The 26,030-nt window shown below is 43.4% G+C and overlaps 1 long non-coding RNA gene across 1 annotated transcript; it reads right to left on the reverse strand.

Moving 5' to 3' along the window:
• Positions 1-4,577: 4,577 nt before the first annotated feature.
• On the reverse strand, positions 4,578-11,011 carry LOC126443281 (uncharacterized). Its single transcript, XR_007581841.1, has 4 exons — positions 10,867-11,011; positions 10,617-10,727; positions 10,427-10,508; positions 4,578-5,057 (listed from the first exon to the last, which is right to left on the reverse strand). It is a non-coding gene; the product is annotated as an uncharacterized LOC126443281 (long non-coding RNA).
• Between the last annotated feature and the right edge of the window lie 15,019 nt (positions 11,012-26,030).

Raw genomic sequence — 26,030 nt, forward strand, 5'->3', positions numbered from 1 at the left:
ATGACTAACATATGAGGCACTGAGAGCACAAGCGGACTAACCCACACTTTTTGTGAATTTGAGGTATTGACATGTTGTGATAACAGTATACGGGTATTATGCAATGCATGTCGATCTGTTTGTTTATCTGAAGGTTTGTCTAATGTAGCAACGTAAACATTGCTGTTGCACTCAACCGCCGATAGATACCGTTGAGAGCAGGAGTGGACTATGCGTCATAGTCCATTTGTGCTCTATGCTCTCCGTCCACTGCCATTGCGCGTGACGCCGGCGAACGAAAGACTTGTGTATTTAGTGTGGAACAACGTATTGGACCAGTGACCACGTGGACGTGTATTTCAGTTGATCAGCATGGCAGCCCCTGCGAAAAGCGTGGAGGAGCAATTGGAAGGTTAGTTTGTATTGTGTTCCATTCCTTTTTTGCGGATAACATTGTCGATTGTACACTAACGCGTTCATATGCAAACACGTCTAGATGTACCGTATCTCGAATGGTGACTTTGTTCAGAAAATGCAGGTTGTTTTCCATACGAAAACAGAATGACATACAAACAATACTTTATGTATTGCTATTTTGTGTAATCAAGTAACGATCACTTGTAATGTTATGTGTACAACAATGTTTTACCGCCCGCCGAGTTGTGTTGAGCAATTGCTTCGCCTGTGGATACCAATGCACACGTTGACCATTACTGTAGTGTAGTTAATATTACATTGAGGGATGGATATTGTTATTACAGAGATGTTTGCGTCCGATGGGGAAGTGCCGGGAGACGCGAGAGCGAGCACGGCTGCAGCAACAACTGTTCCAGAGGACGTGCCAGAGACGAACGACGATGCCGTGGTACGGAGCCGAGGAAAGAAGCGCCTTAGAAACGAAGATAAATGGCTTCGTAACGTTAGGAAAGAACGGAGAGCTCTAGGTCAAGAGTATGTAAACCGTAAGGGTAACCTTGTACCTCGAAAGGAATTGCGGAAAATCAGCGAGTGTACGTGCCGGTATGAGTGCCACAAACACATCAACGAAGAACAGCAGGAACAAGTGTTCAATGAGTTTTATAATTTAGGCAGCCACGATCTGCAGTCGGCTTTCCTGTTTACCATGATTAAAGTCGTTGATAAAGCACGGTCTTACGTAGGTCAGCAACATTCACGTAGGGAGAAGACGAGATTGTATTACTTGCTCAATTCAAATGGGTCTGAAACGAGGGTGTGCAAAAGATTCTTTCAGAATACTTTAGCCGTATCTGCTGGAAGAATCGATAGGCTACTCAAGAATAAAGGGGAAAAAGCCACCCCTCCTCGTGATGGTAGAGGTAAAGGTGAACCTGGTAATAAAACACCTCGCCACAAAGTTGATGTAGTAAAACGTTTCATAGAAAAATTCCCGGCGTATGAAAGCCATTATGCGTATCATAAAAATAACGGTAGAAAGTATTTAGGACCAGATTTAAATTTATCAGTCATGTATTCACTGTACTGTGCAGAGGAGCAAATGCCCGTTTCTCATTTTATTTTCCGCAAAATTTTTTACGAAAACTTCAATTTGTCATTTCATCCACCAGTGTCCGACTCTTGTCGAACATGTGATGCTTTGCAGGTAAAAATAACAGCTGCCGATAATGATAAGGAGAGGACGGAGTTAATTGCAGAACGTGAATTCCATCAGCAAAAAGCTGAGTATGCACGGGCAGGTTTACATAGTGATACATTGCTTAGCAAATCAGATGGTAACGTTACAGTGATAACATTTGATTTGATGAAAACTTTGCCTACACCGATCATCTCAACTGGAGTTTGCTATTACAAACGTCAGTTGTGGACATATTGCTTTGGCATCCACAATATCCACAATGATGATGTATACATGTTTCTTTGGCATGAATCCATTGCGTCGAGAGGGCCACAAGAAATTGGTTCTTGTTTGCTGTACTTCATACGCAATTTTGTCAGGACTGAAAAACTAATTATGTACTCTGATCAGTGCGGAGGCCAGAATAGAAACATAAAGGTTGCTGTACTGTGCCAATACATTGTCAACAGCTCAGAGTTCTCTGTGAAGGAAATAGACCATAAATTTTTAGTTAGCGGACACTCGTACCTGCCCTGTGATCTGGATTTTGGCTTAGTTCAGAAACGAAAAAAGTATTTTCCTAATATTTACCGTCCTAAACACTGGAATGATGTGGTAGTGAGTGCCAGAAAAAGGAATCCATTCAAGGTAATTAATATGAATGCGGAATGTTTCTTTTCAACAAAACAACTCGAAAGAAACATCACGAATCGAAAAATGTCTTCTGGCAATTGTAAAGTACAATGGTTGAACATACAGTGGCTGCGGTATGAAGCAACCAACAGATTCAAAATATTGTATAAATACTCGAACCAAAACCAAGAGCCATTTCAGGAAATTGATGTGGCCAAACGAACATCCACATGCATCAGCAATCTCGAACTGCTTTATCCTAATGGAAATGTAATTACAGAGGCAAAAAAGAAGGATCTGCTAAGTTTGCTTCCGTATGTACCTCCACTTCATCATGATTTCTACAAAACTTTACAAACGTCATCAAATGCTGTAGAAACATTGCCTGTGGATGATTTTGAAATGTAACACAATGCATAACATTACAGAAACCAATGTAAAATGGTACATGTAATGTGTACAATATATACTAGTAATGAATACTATTGTCACATGCATCAGCGTACTAACGGACCTGTCATTGAGAATGTTCAACTACTTGGAGCGAAAATGGACTAAGCCACAACAAAACTGCTAATATTCTACTATATAGTACTTTTGTAATTTATCTATGTCAAAATATTGTTCAATAAAACCACAGTTACATCATATGCATGTTACAAGGCTGCAATGTATCACAAACATACATTATTTGTGGGCCCGTATTATGAGACCTGTTTCCTCCATATTGACTTCTCCGGGGTTAGTCCGCTTGTGCTCTCAGTGCCTCATATATCAGTGGTCCATCCCCTGTGATACATACAGTTGTAGCTGATCTTCACTAAGCCAGAGTTTATTAACACGTAATGCAGTTTTCTTGTCTATGCCTGACAGAATACTAAGATTACAAATTTTACTTTTTAATGACCTGACATTTATATAAAAGAATAATAATGAGTCATGACCACAAAGGGGTAAAGGTGGATTCTTAGGCAGCGGCACATCATTGTGCTCAGTGTGTAGTCTACTGTCACAAGGACATTGTGTACATCCAACAGAAGCTAGTTGCTTGATTGCACTGAATCCAGACGCTCCCAGCAAAGTGATTTGCTCAGAACCACCCATAAAATAATCGCTGTTCCTTTCTTGTTCTGGCACACTCTCGTACAATGACTTCTTTGTGTCCATCCAAATTCTGTACATTTGTTTGTTTTGCAATTTATTACTAATATAATTGTACATTTGTAATACTTTCCTATGAAAAAAATGTGATTCTTTACTTTTTCATGGATTTGTCTATGCATTTATAGTGGTAACAGTAAATATGACAAGACAGCAAAATAATATAATACTTAAATTCTTATATTAAGCATAAAATGTAAACAAAAAGTGACATATTAAACTTGTGTAATAATACCAATTAGATGTTCTCAACTATTTATCATGAAACAAAGTAGAATTACTTATTGTATGTGGTTAAAAGGCACTATACCATTCGCCCACTGCATTTTTTGTAGTTACGTACAATATATGTTATGCACAAATGAGGTACATGTCTTTTATCCTGTATGTGCTTTCTGAACTTACCTTGCAGTTCGTTTTTGTAACAAAAAGTGCACTAAATAGGGCACGAACGTAGACATCGTGCTACTCTAGACATACTACGTTACATCTAGCTCAAAATAACTTGGCACCCACATACGACCAGTCTTGTTCTCAGTTCCAGGTGTGTCTACCTTTTTGTTCCAAAGGAGTGACCATCTCAGTCTGCAGTAATCTGCTGATCAGTGTACTTCATCCACTGTCAGCAGTTGCGTTAATTGTTAATGCGGTGATTTCCTTATTAGGCACTCCGGTTGTAACACCGAAAATGCAGGGTGCATGGCACCTGATACCGTTATATAATTTTTTTTTGCTGAATTGTGTGTAAATATTTGTAATTTAAATGCTTTCTTTTAATCACTAAGAAAGTGTGGTTCATCTGTAAAGGAGACCACATATAGGTCACTGGCGCAACCAGAATTAGTTAAAAACTATGGAACTGTGTACAAAGAAACACATCAAAATTACTGGGTCAGAAGATATGAAATTTTACTTTTCCCATACATTATTGTAGCTGGTTCTAAAGTTTTGGTTTATCTTTATGTGTTTCGTTGTGTGTTGTCTACCCGACGTTTCACATTGTGTTGTTAATCACATACGCATGTTATTTTACGCAAGTGCTCTGGTTGACAGAAAGAGTCATCCAGTTTGTGTGCAATTTTTCAAGGATTAACAATAAATGACATATGATAGAGGAGACAATTAGCTTCTACAGTGCGAGAAAAGAAACTGTGTGAGTGAGAAATCATATAGTCCAAAATTACAAGTCTTGGATGTATAAAATATATTTTTATTCACAGAATACATGTGGCAGTAAGATGCTGATTACCAGGTAACTATGTAGGCAGTACAGTTTACTATGTATCTTCTGTATTCGCTTATGCTCAGGAAACCTTATTTTTTACCTTTATATTTATTCTCATTACCAGTTCTCCATTTCGTGAATAGCCTGGTGACACACAATAATATTTGAAAGTGTTGATGTGTACGAGGAAACATTAGAAAGGGTATCACGCAGATTGATACCACAACTCTCTGCTCATTTGTGGCAAGATTCCAATTTACAAAATAATTGTTATGTTAGGAACAGTAATCTTTCATTCTAGATGATATAATATCTAAATGATTATGAAACAGTAACACATCAAACACACAAAAATCGATAAAATAGTAGAAGCATCTGAAACTGTTACACTGTCTTGTAATTAGCATATACTAAAACTGCATTGTAGCACATTGCTCTGTTTTGCTGTTACCCAAAACTGAATGTCTGAAAATAATAAGAGGAATTTTGAAAATTCTACATGTATGGAAAATTGACTTTTGATCATTTTTAATTGTAATATCTAAGTAGAGCAATACTATCAAACAACTGTTTGAAAACATATATAACAGGTGGGGTTGAGGTTTGCACAGTTCACTGTTGATCTGACATTTGCAAAGGACCGTCTGTGTATCTTTGAGTAGTAAAAATTTGATATCTATAAAAGCATATACTGTTTACTCTATTCACTTACTATGCTGACTGCTATGAGGAAGAAAAGACAATTACTTGAAATGCACCAGATATCTACCAGCCAGCCATCTGAAGTGTTTACATTTCATCGAATTATAATTTCAGTAAGCTTATATCATTTTCACAGTCAAGAAATAAAAAGCATTTAGTACCAAGATTTTCTTTGTATCGTCATTAGATGGCTTATATGTGTAGAGTGGCCACGCACCAGCAGTCCATGAGAAAAGTGTGACTGGAGCAGTCCAAAATAGGTGAATCTTAAATATTCTATAGTAAATAAATATGAGTATCTCAGTTTCCATAATAGATGTGTTACCTTTGATAATTTTTTGCAGATGTAACTAATGTGTTCTTCCCAGGTCAACTTGGAGTCAATATGGACTCCTAAAAGTTTAACTGTTCAATTTCCTATATCCTTAGATAGTTCTGACAGAAAATGCCGATTCTTGTCAGGTTTACACAGAAGTTTGTTAGAGGCGAACTGTTTTACTGCAGCATCTAGTGATTACAGCAACATTTGTTGTACTACTGAAGCGTCTTGATGAGTTGCAATAGCACATTACAGATTGGGGAATATGATGCGGCAATTGATATGCCAATTCAAAAAAGCTGTACAGAAAAGAAATCATTTCTGCAAAGAAAAAAGCTAATGATAACTATATTTATCAGTCCAGCAGCAAATATAAAGCAGCATGGAAAATAGTTAAAGCAGAAACAGGGCTAATTGCAGAAAATTTACCTGTTCCTCTAAGTGCAGTTGAACTAAATAATAGTTTCATAAATTCTGGAGAATTAGCTATGACAGATGAAAGTAATTTAGATGATAGTGAGGACAGACTTCCCAAATTGCAGGAAACAGAGTTGACAGGAGACTTGCCAAAATTTGAATGGAGAACCATTTATGCTAAGGATATACTGGATGTAGTCAGATCACTAAGCAACTCCAGAACTGAGGACATCCATGGTTTTTCTAATTTTACCATAAAGAAAATAAGACACTTTATATGCATTCCACTGTCTTACTTAATCAATAGGATGTTTACAGAGGGAACATTTCCAGATTGCCTTAAACTGACAATTGTATTGCCCATATACAAAAAGGGAGGCAGAAATTCACACCAAAATTACAAACCTATAGCAATAGTACCAATATTATCTAAAATTATTGAAAGTCCAATAAACGATTTTTTTGAGTGTCACAACCGTCTCAATAAGGCTCAGTATGGATTCTGAACTGGGCTATCAACAATAAAAGCAGTTCAGGAAGTTGTCTTATCAATATTACAAGGTTTTGAAGAAAGGGAACATACCTATACAACTTTATTTGATTTAACTGGATATGACGGTAGTATCTGTTCCCGAAAGAACAGTTACCGTGGATGACCATGCAGCTTTGCTAGAAATGAAATGATAATTAAATGGACACCCTAGCTGCAAACAGGCGTTGATGTACTTCATTGGGGACATGTTGCAGCTAGGGTGTCCATTTAATTATCATTTCATTTCTAGCAAAGCTGCATGGTCATCCACGGTAACTGTTCTTTCAGGAACAGATACTACTGTCATATATAGTTAAAAAAAATATGGCTTCCTGGCCATTGACCTTCTTGTGCGAACGCACACGCTATGCCCGAACTCGTACGGGACTTGGTGGATTAATCTGCCACGAGTAATGAGTATGATGGGCAAACATCTATTAGGCGCACTACGAATGTAGTGTTGTGGACATGTTGGGAATGTGGGTCTCACGGGGAGCGTGCAAGGGATAAGTCCCTGCAGTCGCACTATCCTCTGTGTCCGCGGTGGCTCAGATGGATAGAGTGTCTACCATGTAAGCGGGAGATCCCGGGTTCGAGTCCCGGTCGGGGCACACAATTTCAACATGACCCCAATGAAGTACATCAACACCTGTTTGCAGCTAGGGTGTCCATTTAATTATCTTTTTATTTGATTTAACCAAGGCATTTGATACTGCCTCACATAGCATTTTAATTAAGAAACTAGAAAAATATGGAACAACTGAAACAGAACTATTACTGCTGAAATCATATTTGACAAACAGAAACCAAATGATCTATATAAATTCAAACAACAAATCTGACCTTCTCAAGGTAAAATATGGAGTCCCACAAGGGTTTGTACTGGGACCTTTCTTATTCATTTTGTATGTGAATGACCTGCCCAACACATTACCATATAAATCTGTAATGTATGCTGATGACACAACTTTTATCACGTCACATAATGATGTGGATGTTGTCAAACAAATGAACAAATCCATGAAGGAAATGACAGCTCACTTGTTTCACGAAAATAGGCTGTCGTTAAACAAAAATGGAACTGAACAAATCCTTTCTTCCCTTAGAGATATTAATGATGGACCTAATGAAATCAGACATTCAGTAAAATTGCTAAGCATTTATCTTGATACCAAATTGTGCTGGAATACTCACACAGAAAAGCTGTGCAGTAGGTTGGAAAGATTTCTATATCTCCTTAGGAAACTGAAGCATTGTGTCAGTAAGGAGTGCATACTTATGGCATACCATGCCTATTTTCATACTCATCTGCATTATGGAATACTTCTTTGGGGAAACTCTGCTGGGGCAAAAGATGTTTTCCTCTGGCAGAAGAAAGCCATTAGATGTATTTTTGATGTGAGCAATTTAACTTCTTGCGGACAGTGCTTCATTGAGCACAGAATTCTTTCAGTTCCCAGTCTATACATACTTAAAGCACTTATGCATGCCAAAGAGAATTCCCACATGTAGGAAAGCAGGTCAGACGTGCGCTCATATGAAACCAGACATAGGAACTTATTAGAGATTCCTTGGACACGTTTGAGTTACATCCAAAATAATTTTATACATGCTGGCAAAACATTTTACAAAAATACATCACATGGAACGAGGGAATTGCATGAGAATAGATTTAAAATGGTAGTAGAGACATGGTTGAAAGAGAAAGCATTCTATAGCATAAGTGAATTCCTACATGATGAAAAAATATGATTCTCTATTATTATAAATGTGATTGTGATCAAAGGAACTGTAATTTATGTCATACAACCATACTGACCTTTTGTATAATCATATACCATATGTTATCTTTTGTGTAATCATTTGTATAACCATCTGACGGTGCCTACACAACACAACAGTTGTCTACAGGCAAATAAATAAAATAAAATAAATAATCACATTTAAGTTTCTTAATGACTGCATATGAGCAGTAACCACTTATGTAGTGGAGTACAGGCCACACATACTCATCCAATTCCTGTATATCAATATCTTCCACAACTACATTTAACTCTTCATTATATGTCACTCCTGGGATGTCATTTATGTCTGTTTCAGTAGAAAAAATGTCATCCTTGGCAATTACAACACCACCCATTTTTGGGACTTTAATATTAATGATACATAGCGTCATACCCTCAGAGTCTTTCTGTCTCAAAAATCTGTCTAATTGACACATGGTAATTACCACCACTCATCTGACAAAATTTACCAAACCTGCTTTCCAGGTCATCAGTTTGAACCTTGCCTGTTTGAAAGTATTGCCTCTTTTTCTCATTGACGCAATACCTAGCCAGATCCACCAATGTGAGAGTGGTATGCCTAAGAGCTAAATGTGTTTATCTGCTAAGACCAATTAAACCCTGAGAATTTTCCTTTATTAACCAATTTGCAAACTGAAGTAGGAACTCCAGTATGTGCTTAGAATTCCTGGTTATTGGCTGCTGAATCCTATTTAATAACCTTTGACCTTTTAATAATGTTTTTACATTACCTGCATCCACCACTTGCAAATGATCTCAATGAAAGTTGCAGTATTCAGTATTGTGTTTAGAGCCTAATTCTCTCAGAGCAATAGCTGTTGTATGGTCAAAAATATGGAGAGCAAGTTTTACATTCTGCCTTTCTATGATTCAGGGATATAGTGATTTAAGACATAGCTTGTTTGCAAATGTCAATAAATTTGCCTTTTACAGCAAATGAAGAGATTTCAAGCTGTTGAAAGACGCAAAACCATCACCCAGCTCATAATTAAAATCTGGAAACTCTATAATCTCTTTTTTTTTATGCATTTTGATAGGTGCACACTATCGATAAGAAAATAAAATAGCCTACTTCCAGCACCTGGAGAAGGGTGTCGGTATTTAATTTTAAGTTCGGGTGGATCACTGAAGTAAGATACAGCTTTCTTATTAATGGTATTATTATGAGATACAATACCAACAACTTCAAACTGTATGCTTTCTAACTTCAATACAATATCTTTAAGGAAGGTGAGAAGAGCAGGAGCCTGCAAGACTTTGACCGGCAGAATATGAGCTACATCGGTGTACTGTGTATCCAAACCACGCACCATGAATACGTAGGCTGTGGATGCAAATTCACTACTATTATAGGCCCGGCCAACTACGTTTCCCCCTTTGTAGCCCATTTGTGACTTTAAATGGATTCCATGCATCGATAGGAGACCGCCCAGTCTTCTTCAGTTAAAAATATCACTATCCTAGTTATGTATCCCAGAAAATGTGCAGGAACTTGTTCAAGAGCAGTATTACTAGCAAATCCACCACATATTCTAGTCAGAGTAGCAGGGCTAGACATAGTTATTATACCACTGCTTCTTAAAAACTTGTAACACTGAGGAGAAATAGAATGAACTAATGACCACAAAACTAAAATATCCCACGAATATCTTGCAATTTTCTTCTTGCATTTTAGCAATGGAATCTGTTCTTCCATAACGTTTATAATTTCATGTTTATCTGGCAAGTTTTCAGATAAATTATTCAAAATAGTGGTTATGAAATCAATACTCTCATTAGGTTCCTGATCTTCTCTGTTGCTAAATTTTAACTCGACAATATTAAGAATATTAGCTAACTGTGTTTTGGTACTTACGGTTACTAGAAACTTTATGTTCCCTATTTGACCAAGCTGTTAATCATTGACATGGACAGTGAAAGTGAGACTTGCGTTAATTGTAACATACCACAGAACTCTCAAAAATGGCATTTCACTAATTAAAAGAAAATACACACTACTCAACTTTTTGACACAGGTCCACTCATTCGAATGGCTACTATTAATTTTATCACATAATACCTTCAACGAAAAGAATGATATTTTCCTTCTTGTGGTGTAGTTAAATAATCAGGACATTCTGGCAATAGTGCTGGTATTGCACCTATAAACAAATATTAATTCTCAGTACCTTACCATATAAACCAAGAGTGTAAGAGATTCATCCAATAATTATATAACCTAACTCAAAGTCCGTAAACGACCAACTAACCTTTCCTTAAACGTGGACGATCAAGAGGCGTGTAATTAATCTTCCAGTCTTAGCATCATATGACGATGTACTTCTTTCTATTTCGTGTGCATGGAAATGCAGCTCACAAATCTGTTAAAAATAATGGATTACGTTACGTTAATATGAGAAAAGTTTGGCCTATGTATGCAGGTTATGTTTACAAATCACAATTAACACTCAGACTAAACAGAACCATTCCATAGGTTTATTTACTAAAGCTGCTACTTACCACAGAGTGATCTGAAGGGATGAAATTATCACGGTGAACTGCTCTTATCCATTCTCTCCATGCATCTTCATCACGAGGGAAATGGAATGTACTGACTCTTTCCCGAGCAGTGTAATTGCCTCTACAAGCAGGCATAAAGTCTTCTTTTTTCCTTTACTGCATTTCGATTGCCGCCCGCCCCCCCCCCCCCCCCCCCCCCCCCCCTTCACCGTCGTACGCTGCTCTGCAACCTACAGACGTTAAAAACGTAAGAAGAAAAGAAACAAGAAAAACAGGTGATAAAATGGTGACTTAAATTGTAAAACGGCGGAAAATTGTGGAAAGTAGGCATACAGCATCTACGTGGCACGTTAATATGTTGAACTACTATGAACACTATTACACTAACATTTCAATTCACAATCATATAACGTCTACACATGCGAATCAACCACGACAGCACATGTTGCCTTGTGTTTGTTATGACCCGAGTGCTTACATCACGAGCGACTCCAAAGACAGTGTAGCGGCCTTGTCCCTAGATGGCCATGCTAAAAGGAAAGCCACATCTTCTGTAGCAGCGTCTTGGGCTGACATCTGTTGGCGACACCGAGCAACACTGCAGTATTCAAGCGCTGCTAATTTTACTTCGCATTGGCAAGTTTAGCAGGAAAATATTGGAAGTAACATACATTATCGCAGGTATATCATTTAGTTATTTTTAATTTTCTAACAGAATTGCAATAAGTGGCCACATCTTTTGATTATTTGTAAATGATGTACTTCATACCCATCAAGTTTTGTGGTAAGGTGCTCTTTAGATATGGTAACGTTAGTTATCTAATTGCTAGAGCGGCACTCACGGCCTTAGCGTGAAATTTTTGGGGGGCTCGGATACATTAATTCGTGCCTAAGAATTGCTCAATACGAATAGTTTCGCCATCTGAGTCATTGCGGGTGGGGTGAAGTACACAGCGTGGAGAGATGTACTCGTAGTTTTCCGTATTTTCAACTACAGCCAGGAACTTTCTAGGTCGATCTATCGACCACGGCTTGGCTACACACACATATCCTTCTTGCAACGCATCTCCATCACAGCCGCAAATTGCGTCTTTCGCTTGTTGCATCTTGTTTATTTTTTTGTATCGAATTTCAAGCATACTTTCAAACTTACTATTTTAGATCCTTACTTCGACTATTCTCCAGGTTTAGGTGGACTATATGTAAACAGCACGATGCTGTCAGCCTAAGCAGGGGGATTCACTCAAAAATTATTCCCGCATTTCGTCTCATCCAGTGGAACTATCGAATTATGACTCAAAATTCCGCGGAAATGCCAAGAATATCAGCTTTCGTACCAACTGGGTCCGTACTAGTCTTCCCTCGCTCCTGTACTGAAATGACAATTTTTTCTTTCGCCTACGGCGCCAGTCTGTTCGTTGAGCTCAGCTTTGGAAATCCAGCCAGGCAGAAGACTGTGATTCTAACTCAGCCAGCTGCACGTAGTGTAGAGGAGTGACGCGAGAGAGCAGCAGCCGCCTGCTATGGAGAAAAGCCGGACTCAAGTCTTTTTCTTTACTCTACCAATATTTTGGTTAAATATGGTAACATCATTATTTATGTTCCTGTTGTGAGAATTTTGTGTGTTTTGGACCTCTTTAGCACCTGCCTGCCTGAACTCCTCATTGACACATTAGTCTAAAAAAGAGGTACATCCATGAGTACTAGTGTCCCCCCTTATGGATTTTGCAAACAACCCTGCCAGTTTACTCTTCCCTTTCCTATTGAGGTGTAGGCCATGCCTCGAGGAATCCCCCCTTATCGATAGCCTCGACAGGAACCGATCCGATGTCTGACAGAGCGGCCACCCTACGCAACTGATCCAACTCCATATTTACCCTCCTGACAGAGCGGTTCAACTGGGGCCCATCGTGCCGCACAAAAGCAGCCACCGGCCCAACACTGGTACGGGTCGTTGCCGAGGCTGTTTTCACCAGGTCGCACTCGATACTGTAGCTCTGATCCCTATCGACACTGTTTCCCACTCCACCCACTATCATCACACGATCCTGCTTTGTGAATCCCTTGCACAAGGAACCTATATCCTCTACCACCTGGCTAAGACTTACACTTGGCTTGAAAAAGTTTGTGGCCTGGTACCTGTCACCTAATTTTTCCTGCAAAATCTGGCCCACACCTCTTCCATGGCTGCTACCTAGCAACAGAACTTTCCTATTACTTTGTACTCTTTTTTTCTTAGTGAAATTCTGTTGCATCCTAACTACATCTACTTCTACAGGAGCCTCTTCCTTACTTAACTGTGGCAGCAAGGCAAATCTATCCGTTGTGCCAATTGGGAAACTGTCAGACACTCTCCTCTTTCTGTAGCCCCTGTTCCCAGCTACCACTTCCCACCGCTGTTTACCCTCCTCCCCCCTTAACCTCTTCAGTTCCAGCCCTCGCTCTGTCCAAATCAGCCTGAAGGGCTCTAATTTATCCTCCTGTTCAGCTATAAGCCTATCTCTTGAGCAAACGCTGCAAAAGAATGGAAGAGTCTCGTTTGCTTCCCCAATTCCCACGCCGCTACAATTTCCCCAATGAAACCAACAATACTAGGTGCGGAATCTTAAATTTTCTAATCCACGTTAATGCTTGAAAATTGCACTTACTTTACATAAAAGCAGTTGCTTTTCTATTCTGCCAGTTTGCTCTGCAGATGTTCATCAGCCGTATTATTCTTCATGCTGCATCCCTCTCTTCTTGCCTTCAAAAGTACAACTAAAAGCACAGCATTGTTGGTTCATTCAAGACGAAAATACCCAATATCTCCTACTTTAAACGAACGTGTCATGAACTGCAGTCAGCTCTAACCTGTGCAGATGTGATGACGGCCATACTTTTGCTGGCAGCGACTCGACCTGCCATCTGTCTGCAGCAGTTGGTACTGCGGCCGGCAACTCCTGCCATCTCGCGCCTCTCCGGTACACTACGTGCAGCCGGCCAAGTGTCTTTTCCGCCATTACACCTCGTGCCGTCTTCTCCAGACCTGGTCCCGCAACGTACCAAATTCCTAAGATTAACTTATCATAAGACCAATTAAAGGATGTTGATTGTTAGAACTGTTTCCCAAATCAATTACACATCAAAATGTGCTTCAGATTCAAATAGAGCAACTCTACAGTTATGCACAAGCAACAAACAAATAACACTCATTGAACCTAAGGATGAGTTCTTTCATTTGTGGGATTTGAAGATAATGACTATCGACTGGATGGGCGGGACCGCCTCCGACTCCTCAAACTCCTCTCTGGCCGGACATGGGGGTTGCCCGCCTCTACCATCCTCCACACCTACAAATCCTTAATCCGTCCCATCCTCTGTTATGCCAGTCCTGCCTGGATATCTGCCCCCCCCCCCCAAATTCTATAAGTCCCTCCAGATCCTTGAGCGTCATGCACTCCACCTCGCCTTCCGTATACACCTCACGTCCCCCACAACAACAACAACAACAGGCTGTAGAGCAGCGTACTAAGCTGCTGCCAGCCCACCCCCTTCGGGAGGAATTGAAAATCAATAAAGGAAAAAAAAATATGCGTGGGGAACGAAATAAATAGGAGAGCGAAAATAACCTGGCCTACTCGGCAGTGTTTCCATCACTAATCGAATATACTGAGCCTCCGATTTGTACGAGAAAGTAAGTTAGGAGGCACTACGATTACTGCTTATGATTTTTAAGCTAGATGTTTCGCGCATTCACAAACACATCTGCATCGTGCTACTGAGTGCAGTGTGCCAAGTTTCGGCTACATCGTTTGACGCGGTTTCATAAACCACACCGTTCAAAAATATGAATTAGAAGAGTAATGCATGGTAAAGAAACGTTAATTGAGTTGACCGAATATGTAGAATACACTACCAAACTTGTACCTGGGTGTAAGAAATTCTCGCCACAAACCTTGTATAGACAGGGGCACGTACAGCAGTTTTATTAGTAAAAAAGCCATAACTAAACATTAGGACACACCAAGCAATTGTTTATTACCTCTAAGAGTTTCCTGTCAAAGTTCTAAATTGGAAATGAGGCAAAGAAATTCGAGTGATGTTCCCGAGTGCACTGTTGCTGATTGTCGCCGATAGATGGCACACCGGCATGCTGCCCTGGTAAACACACCGCAAACGCATCGCCGCAGAGCGGAGAGCATCTCAACTCACTGTGCTGGCAACACGGCTGCTTCATGGAAAACGAATAAACGAGCTTTTTAACACTAAACTTTTTGGCGTGAGCCATTACACACTGTGATTAATATTCATAAGGCTTTGCATGCTGTGCTAATTCTTTGTCCAAGTATGCTGATGTGTTAACACCATTTTAATAGTTGATCGACATGGATACCTAAGAATTATGTGCCAGCTACACAGTCTATGGTTTCACCACATTCTTTAAGTTTTGTTATATTATCTTTTGTATTTGTGTAGAAGTTTATTGTTATCTGACCAGTTACACAACGACTTAATTCCTTTTCATTTTTTACTTCTAATATTTCTGGTGTCCTATCTGTAATTACTATAATGCTATCAGCAGCAAGTAACACAGTTTATCCTAGTGTGACCAACAGTGGGAAGTCATGATGGAAATGAGAAACAGTGTTTGGCCTGACACACTCTCTTGTTGACATATTGGTGATCTGAAAGGTGTTTCACCATATAATTAGGGCCACTTGAGATCTGGGATATCTCTGCACTCTGTCTGCTAGGTAAGACCAAATCATTCATTAATCGCTAGTGTTTCAATTTTACCTTGAAGTATTTCATGATCAATCGTGTCAAATGCTTCACTGAGGTCTAGGAAAATATCTGTTACTTGTTCTCCTTTACCTAGAGCTAGCTATCACTTTTGTAAATTTTGCTATAGCTTCTAGTGTTCACTCTCCAGACCTCAAGCCAAATTGTTCTTTGCACCCAAGTTACCACTTATGAAAATAACCCATAAGTCTGTTTTTCATAATAATTTCTATCACTTTCTTGAAAAGTAAGACAGCAATAAAACTGGTCTCTTGTCACCTATGTTTTCTGTATCACCTTTTTTATGCACGGGAAGGACTTTTGCTTACGTCAGGCAGTCGGGGAGACAACCTGATGAGAACTCATTTATTATGTCTGTTAAGGATGTTTTTGTGCTTCTAATGCAGGGGGACACCAAGAGTCTCCTTTCTGTGCCATATACATCACAATTAACTAGCAATGAGTTATCTAATTGTTCAGCACCCCACATAAAGGTATTAAGTTCACAGTTGAGGATAAAGTAGGCACCATTGTAAACTTACTAGACCTGACCATTAGAATAACAAGTAGTAGACATAAAATTGAAATTTATTGGAAGTCTGCAACAGCATTCCGCCATCCACAACTCCTCTTGCCATCCCACAGCCCCAGAATGGCAGCATTCTGGTATGTTGTCAAGAGGAGCAGCAACCCAACTGCAACACTCTGAAGATAAATGTAAACAAGAGATTGAAATAAACACCGGAGTAGCAGAATCCCTGAAAAACACAAATAGTTGCAAAAGAATCGCAGCACTCAAAACAAACGTAAAATAAGACCACCTAAACAGTACAATTTGTGGGTAGTATTTGGTATCAGACTGCCAATGTCGTGATACGTAAAGACATAAACATGTCACATGCAACGCGATTGGGCAGAAAATAGTGCATCCTTGAACCACCGCAGATGTACAAATATCAAAGAAAGCAGACTGAGTCCATCCTAATTGACAACATGGTACCAAAGCGTTTGTCATCTCTGGTCTTAACAGCAGCCTGCACCATTAGATTTGCAATGCACATGTCCAATCTCTCTCTCTCTCTCTCTCTCTCTTGTATCACATACACTACATTTTTGCCCCACTTCATATTTACTACGAATTTCGTAATTTGTGTTTCATTAATATTCATGTTCTTAGTATTTTGAAGTAGTGTTTCTGCTGTATGTTGTTTGTATCTACCACTTTCCAAATATCGTCTTTGTTTAGAAAGTGTGTCAGTTTATTGTGCTGTATATGATGCACAAACTAGCCTGTGAAGACCAGAGGTATTCTATTGTAACTGTTTTATTTGTACATTTAGATTTACGTCCACGTTTTAGCCGGAGATCTCCACAGAGCCGTGTTCCAAATAGTGATTTGTTTCCCTACAGGCAGTGCCTCAGGTTAGCCAAAAATCATAACATAATACAAACATCATATTATTACAAATAACCCACCTGGTAATGAAGGTTTAAATCTTTGAAACATGGCGAGGAAATAAATTAAACAGTGACTGGTAACAGTAAACACATTGCTTCAGTTGAATTAACATAGTTACTTGAAGTGTCTTCAGAAGTATTGGGGTGAAGGGCTTAACTGAATCACTCAGCATGTCTTGTAGGACTCCGAATGCAAGTAAACAGAAACCACAGGAAAATGTAAAACAAGGTAAAGGGTTGTAGTCAAATTACAGCAGATAATGCGCAAGGGATTAAGAGTGGGAAATGGCACACTTCTAGGACTGGACGAATTTTGCTATTTCCGTAGCAATGCCAAAACTAGAGAGCATGAAAACTACAGTGCGGCAGTAGAGTAAAAAGCTTTTCTGAAAAAACTGAGATGTTTACATCACGTAATTGTAAATATGAGTAGTGGAAAGTATTTTTTTAAAGAATTTTTGTGGAGTTTTACTAGGTATGGAAGTTAACTGTGGACAACAAATACCGTAGACAGGAGGAGAAAGGTAGTTGTTTAAGTGTGGTGCTACAGAAGAAAGCTGAAGATCAGATGTGTAGACTGGATAACCCATGAAGAGGTATTTGTTTTTAAATACGAGTCCCACGGGAAGTCCTCATATCCACATTTTGACCGTGTGTCTTCGAATGCGAGATAACCATCCTCAATCAATCAACCGTTGATTCCCTTGGGTACATGCCCTGCCCATCTGTAACACATTCCCATTATAGCTGTAATTATGTCCATCCCGCCGGTCTGCTTCCTCGCCCATTTTTACTCTTCTGTATATTCAAGCTGTACTCTGAGGTCCAATAGTCCAGAAATAATACACCCAAAAACTTTCCATCTCAGAGATTGGAAATATATTTTGTACTCACTTAACTTGAAAGAATTCAGAAGACATGATGGTTATATGAGGTGCCTACAGCACTGAGTGATATTTTAATTAACAAAACACACAATGCTCGTTTAACTACTATTTAGGTTAGATTCTCTGCATGCTATTCAAAACTGCACATGCTCAACCGTAGGATGCTTACAACTAGTATAAAGACCCCACTTATCTGTACAAATATATGGAGAGGCAAAAATTTGTTTCTTTCACAGTCTGGGAAGAAATTTTGTTTGTTATGACTGTAACTTACAAATGATTCACTGAAATGTTTATATTGTTATAAATATTTGTAGCTACAAATTGTAAACTCGGTCTTTCCGTGTCTCCACACATGACAACTCATCAGTCATGTATACAATGAAGTGGATGATGATAGATGAAATGTTTTGAAATCGCTACTTATATTTACCACAAATATGTCATTGTACCTATAACTACAGATATCACATGCTAATATATCTGAATCACAAACACATCCTTAAGGATGGCAACTGTTTGCAGCAAATTTGGAGGCCACAGTTCAAAATCCAGAGTTGTTTTGGGTTTAAAAAAGATAAACCTCTTGACTGGCAGGTTTTACTCAATTAATGAATAATAAAATTGTCAACCACCTCGAGTCACACATATAGGTAATAAACATAGTTATGTATTGACTGCTCACATATTCCCACACACCGGCACACACCGTCCCGACACGTAACCGACTGCTCACATATTCCCACACACAGGCACACAAGGTCACGACACGTAACCGACTGCTCACATATTCCCACACACAGGCACACACCGTCCCGACACGTAACCGACTGCTCACATATTCCCACACACAGGCACACACTGTCCCGACACGTAACCGACTGCTCACACATTCCCACACACCGGGACACACCGTCCCGACAGGTAACCGACTACTCACTTATTCCCACACACCGGCACACACTGTCCCGACACTTAACCGACTGCTCACATATTCCCACACACCGGCACACATCGTCCTGACACGTAACCGACTGCTCACATATTCCCACACACAGGCACACACCGTCACGACACGTAACCGACAGCTCACATATTCCCACACACCGGCACACACCATCCCGACACGTAACCGACTGCTCACATATTCCCACACACAGGCACACACGGTCCCGACACGTAACCGATTGCTCACATATTCCCACACACCGGCACACACCGTCCTGACACGTAACCGACTGCTCACATATTCCCACAGACAGGCACACACCATCTCGACACGTAACCGACTGCTCACATATTCCCACACACCGGCACACACCGTCCCGACACATAACCGACTGCTCACATATTCCCACACACCGGCACACACCATCCCGACACGTACCCGACTGCTCACATATTCCCACACAGGCACACACCGTCCCGGCACGTAACCGACTGCTCACATATTGCCACACACCGTCCCGACACATAACCGACTGCTCACATATTCCCACACACCGGCACACACCATCCCGACACGTAACCGACTGCTCACATATTCCCACACACAGGCACACACCGTCCCGGCACGTAACCGATTGCTCACATATTCCCACACACCGTCCCGACACGTAACTGACTGCTCACATATTCCCACACACCGGCACACACCGTCCCCACAAGAAACCGACTGCTCACATATTCCCACACACAGGCACAAAAGGTCCCGACACGTAACCGACTGCTCACATATTCCCACACACAGGCACACACCGTCCCGACACGTAACTGACTGCTCACATATTCCCACACACATGCCCACACCGTCCCTACACGTAACCGACTGCTCACATATTCCCACACACAAGCACACACCGTCCCGACATGTAACCGACTGCTCAGATATTCCCACACACAGGCACACACCGTCCCGACACATAACCGACTGCTCACATATTCCCACACAGAGGAACACAACGTCCAGACACGTAACCGACTGCTCACATATTTCCACACACAGGCACACACTGTCCCGACACGTAACCGACTGCTCACATATTCCCACACACAGGCACACACCATCCCAACACGTAACCGACTGCTCACATATTCCCACACCCAGGCACACACCGTCCCGACACGTAACTGACTGCTCATATATTCCCACACACCGTCCCGTCACGTAACTGACTGCTCACATATTCCCACACACCGAAACACACCGTCCCGACACGTAACCGACTGCTCACATATTCCTACACACAGGCACACAAGGTCTAGACACGTAACCGACAGCTCGCATATTCCCACACACAGGCACACACCGTCCCGACACGTAACTGACTGCTCACATATTCCCAAACACACTGGCACACACCGTCCCGACATGTAACTGACTGCTCACATATTCCCCCACACAGGCACACACAGTCTCGACACGTAACCGACTGCTCACATATTCCCACACACAGGCACACACAGTCCCGACACGTAACCGACTGCTCACATATTCCCACACACCGGCACACACCATCCCGACACGTAATGTGCTGCTCACATATTCCCACACACAGGCACACATCGTCCCGAAACTTAACCGACTGCTCACATATTCCCACACACAGGCACACACCGTCCCGACACGTAACCGACTGCTCACATATTCCCACACACAGGCACACAAGGTCCCGACACGTAACCGACTGCTCACATATTCCCACATACCGGCACACAACACCCCCACACGTAACCGACTGCTCACATATTCCAAAACACAGGCACACACCGTCCAGACACGTAAACGACTGCTCACATATTACCACACACAGGCACACACCATCCCGACATGTAACCGACTGCTCACATATTCCCACACACAGGCACACCGTCTCGGCACGTAACCGACTGGTCACATATTCCCACACACCGTCCCGACACGTAACTGACTGCTCACATATTCCCACACACCGGCACACACCGTCCCGACACGTAACCGACTGCTCACATATTCCCAAACACAGGCACACAAGGTCCCGACACGTAATTGACTGCTCACATATTCCCACACACAGGCACACACCGTCCCGACACGTAACTGACAGCTCACATATTCCCACACACTGGCACACACCGTCCCGACATGTAACCGGCTGCTCACATATTCACACACACACAGGCACACACCGTCCCGACACGTAACCGACTGCTCACATATTCCCACACACAGGCACACACCGTCCCGACACGTAACCGACTGCTCACATATTCCCACACACAGGCACACAACATCCCGACACGTAACCGACTGCTCACATATTCCCACACACCGTCGGGACACGTAACTGACTGCTCACATATTCCCACCCACCAACACACCGTCCTGAAACGTAACCGACTGCTCACATATTATCACACACAGGCACACACCGTCCCGACACGTAACCAACTGCTCACATATTCCCACACACAGGCACATACCGTTCCGACACGTAACTGACTGCTCACATATTCCCACATACTGGCACACACCGTCCCGACACGTAACCGACTGCTCACATATTCCCACACACAGGCACACACCGTCCCGAAACGTAACCGACTGCTGACATATTCTTACACACAGGCACATACCGTCCTGACACGTAACCGACTGCTCACATATTCCCACACACAGGCACACACCGTCCCAACACGTAACCGACATCTCAATTATTCCCACACACAGGAACACACCGTCCCGACACGTAACCGACTGCTCACATATTCCCACATACAGGCACACACCGTCCCGACACGTAACTGACTGCTCTAATATTCCCACACACTGGCACACACCGTACCGACACGTACCCGACTGCTCACATATTCCCACACACAGGCACACACGGTCCCGACAAGTAACCGACTGCTCACATATTCCCACACCGGGCACACACCGTCCCGACACGTAACCGACTGCTCACATATTCCCACACACAGGCACACAAGGTCCTGACACATAACCGACAGCTCACATATTGCCACACACAGGCACACACCGTCCCGACACGTAACCGACTGCTCACATATTCCCACACACAGGCACACACCGTCCCGACACGTAACCAACTGCTCACATATTCCCACACACCGGCACACACCGTCCCGACACATAACCGACTGCTCACATATTCCCACACACCGGCACACACCATCCCGACACGTAACCGACTGCTCACATATTCCCACACACCGGCGCACAGCATCCCGACACGTAACTGACTGCTCACATACTCCCACACACAGGCACACACGGTCCCGACACGTAACCGACTGCTCACATATTCCCACACACCGGCACACACCGTCCCGACGCGTAACCGACTGCTCACATATTCCCACACACCGGCACACACCGGCCCGACATGTAACCGACTGCACACATATTCCCACAAACCGGCACACACAATCCCGACACGTAACCGACTGCTCACATATTCCCACACACAGGCACACACCGATCCAACACGTAACCGACAGCTCACATATTCCCACACACTGACACACACCGTCCCCACACGTACCCGACTGCTCACATATTCCCACACACAGGCACACACCGTCCCGACACGTAACCGACTGCTCACATATTCCCACACACCGTCCCGACACGTAACTAACTGCTCACATATCCCCACACACCGGCACACACCGTCCCGACACGTAACCGTCTGCTCACATATTCCCACACACAGGCACACAATGTCCCGACACGTAACCGACTGCTCACATATTCCCAGACACTGGGTCACTCCGTCCCGACACGTAACTGACTGCTCACATATTCCCACACACTGGTACACACCGTCCGGACACGTAAGTGACTGCTCACATATTCCCACACAGAGGCACACACCAGCCCGACACGTAACCGAGAGCTCACATATTCCCACACACCGTCCCGACACGTAACTGAGTGCTCACATAAAACCACACACCGGCACATACCGTCCCGACACGTAACCGACTGCTCACATATTCCCACACACAGGCACACAAGGTCCCGACACGTAACCGATTGCTCACATATTCCCACACACAGGCACACACCGTCCCGACACTTAACTGACTGCTCACATATTCCCACACACTGGCACAAACTGTCGCGACACGTAACTGACTGCCCACGTATTCCCTCACACAGGCACACACTGTCCCAACACGTAACTGACTGCTGACATATTCCCACACACAGGCACACACCGTCCCGACACGTAACCGACTGCTCACATATTCCCACACACAGGCCCACACCGTCCCGACACGTAACCGACTGCTCACATATTCCCACACACAAGCACACACCGTCCCGACATGTAACCGACTGCTCAGATATTCCCACACACAGGCACACACCGTCCCGACACATAACCGACTGCTCACATATTCCCACACACAGGAACACAACGTCCCGACACGTAACCGACTGCTCACATATTCCCACACACAGGCACACACCGTCCCGACATGTTACTGACTGCTCAAATATTCCCACACACTGGAACACACTGTCCCGACACGTAACCGACTGCTCACATATTCCCACACACAGGCACACACCATCCCGACACGTAACCAACTTCTCACATATTCCCACACCCAGGCACACACCGTCCCGATACGTAACCAACTGCTCACATATTCCCACACACCGTCCCGTCACGTAACTGACTGCTCACATATTCCCACACACCGGAACACACCGTCACGACACGTAACCGACTGCTCACATGTTCCCACACACAGGCCCACAAGGTCCCGACACGTAACCGACTGCTCGCATATTCCCACACACCGGCACACACCGTCCCGACACATAACCGATTGCTCACATAATCGCACACACCGTCACACACCATCCCGACACGTAACCTACTGCTCACATATTCCCACACACCGGCACACACCTTCCCGACACGTAACCGACTGCTCACATATTCCCACACACGGGCACACATCGTCCTGACACGTAACCAACTGTTCACATATTCCCACTCACAGGCACACACCATCCCGACACGTAACCAACTGCTCACATATTCCCACACACAGGCACACACCGTCCCAACATGTAACCGACTGCCCACATATTCCCACGCACTGGTACACACCGTCCAGACACATAACCGACTGCTCACATATTCCCAAACACAGGCACACACCGTCCCGACACGTAACCAACTGCTCACATATTCCCACACACCGGCACACACCGTCCCGACACGTAACCGACTGCTCACATATTCCCACACACAGGCACACACCGTCCCGACACGTAACCAACTGCTCACATATTCCCACACACCGGCACACATCGTCCCTACACGTAACCGACTGCTCACATATTCCCACACACAGGCACACACCGTCCCGACACGTAACCGACTGCTCACATATTCCCACACACCGGCACACACTGTCCCGACACGTGACCGACTGCTCACATATTCCCACACACAGGCACACACCGTCCCGACACGTAACCGACTGCTCACATATTCCCACACACAGGCACACAATATCCCGACACGTAACCGACTGCTCTCATATTCCCACACACAGGCACACACCGTCCCGACACGTAACCGACTGCTCACATATTCCCACCCACTGGCACACACCGTCCCGACACGTAACCGACGGCTCACATATTCCCACACACCTACCCCATCACGTAACCGACTGCACGCATATTCCCATACACAGGCACACACCGTCCCGACACGTAACCCACTGCACACATATTCCCACACACAGGCACACACCGTCCCGACACGTAACCGACTGCTCACATATTCCCACACACAGGCACACACCGTCCCGACACGTAACCAACTGCTCACATATTCCCACACACAGGCACACACCATCCCGACACATAACCAACTGCTCATATATTCCCACACACTGGCACACACCGTCCCGACACATAACTGACTGCTCACATATTCCCACACACAGGCACATACCGTCCCGACACGTAACCCACTGGTCACATTTTCCCACACACAGGCACACACCGTCCCGACACGTAACCGACTGCTCACATATTGCTACACACAGGCACTCATCGTCCCGACATGTAACCAACTGTTCATATATTCCCACACACAGGCACACACCATCCCGACACGTAACCGACTGCACACATATTCCCACACACAGGCACACACCGTCCCGACACATAACCGACTGCTCACATATTCCCACACACCGTCCCGTCACGTAACTGACTGCTCAATTATTCCCACACACCGGAACACACCGTCACGACACATAACCGACTGCTCACATATTCCCACACACAGAAACACACCGTCCCGACACGTAACTGACTGCCCACATATTCCCACACACAGGCACACACCGTCCCGACACGTAACCGACTGCTCACTTATTCCCACACACAGGCACACACCTTCCTGACACGTAACCGACTGCTCACATATTCCCACACACCGGCACACACCGTCCCGACACATAACCGATTGCTCACATAATCGCACACACCGTCACACACCATCCCGACACGTAACCGACTGCTCACATATTCCCACACACCGGCACACACCTTCCCGACATGTAACCGACTGCTCACATATTCCCACACACGGGCACACATCGTCCTGACACGTAACCAACTGTTCACATATTCCCACTCACAGGCACACACCATCCCGACACGTAACCAACTGCTCACATAGTCCCACACACAGGCACACACCGTCCCAACACGTAACCGACTGCCCACATATTCCCACGCACTGGTACACACCGTCCAGACACATAACCGACTGCTCACATATTCCCACACACAGGCACACACCGTCCCGACACGTAACCAACTGCTCACATATTCCCACACACCGGCACACACCATCCCGACACGTAACCGACTGCTCACATATTCCCACACACAGGCACACACCGTCCCGACACGTAACCAACTGCTCACATATTCCCACACAGCGGCACACATCGTCCCTACACGTAACCGACTGCTCACATATTCCCACACACAGGCACACACTGTCC

This window comes from Schistocerca serialis, unplaced genomic scaffold, assembly GCF_023864345.2.
Source record: "Schistocerca serialis cubense isolate TAMUIC-IGC-003099 unplaced genomic scaffold, iqSchSeri2.2 HiC_scaffold_1434, whole genome shotgun sequence".
NCBI classification, from domain to species: Eukaryota; Metazoa; Arthropoda; class Insecta; order Orthoptera; family Acrididae; genus Schistocerca; species Schistocerca serialis.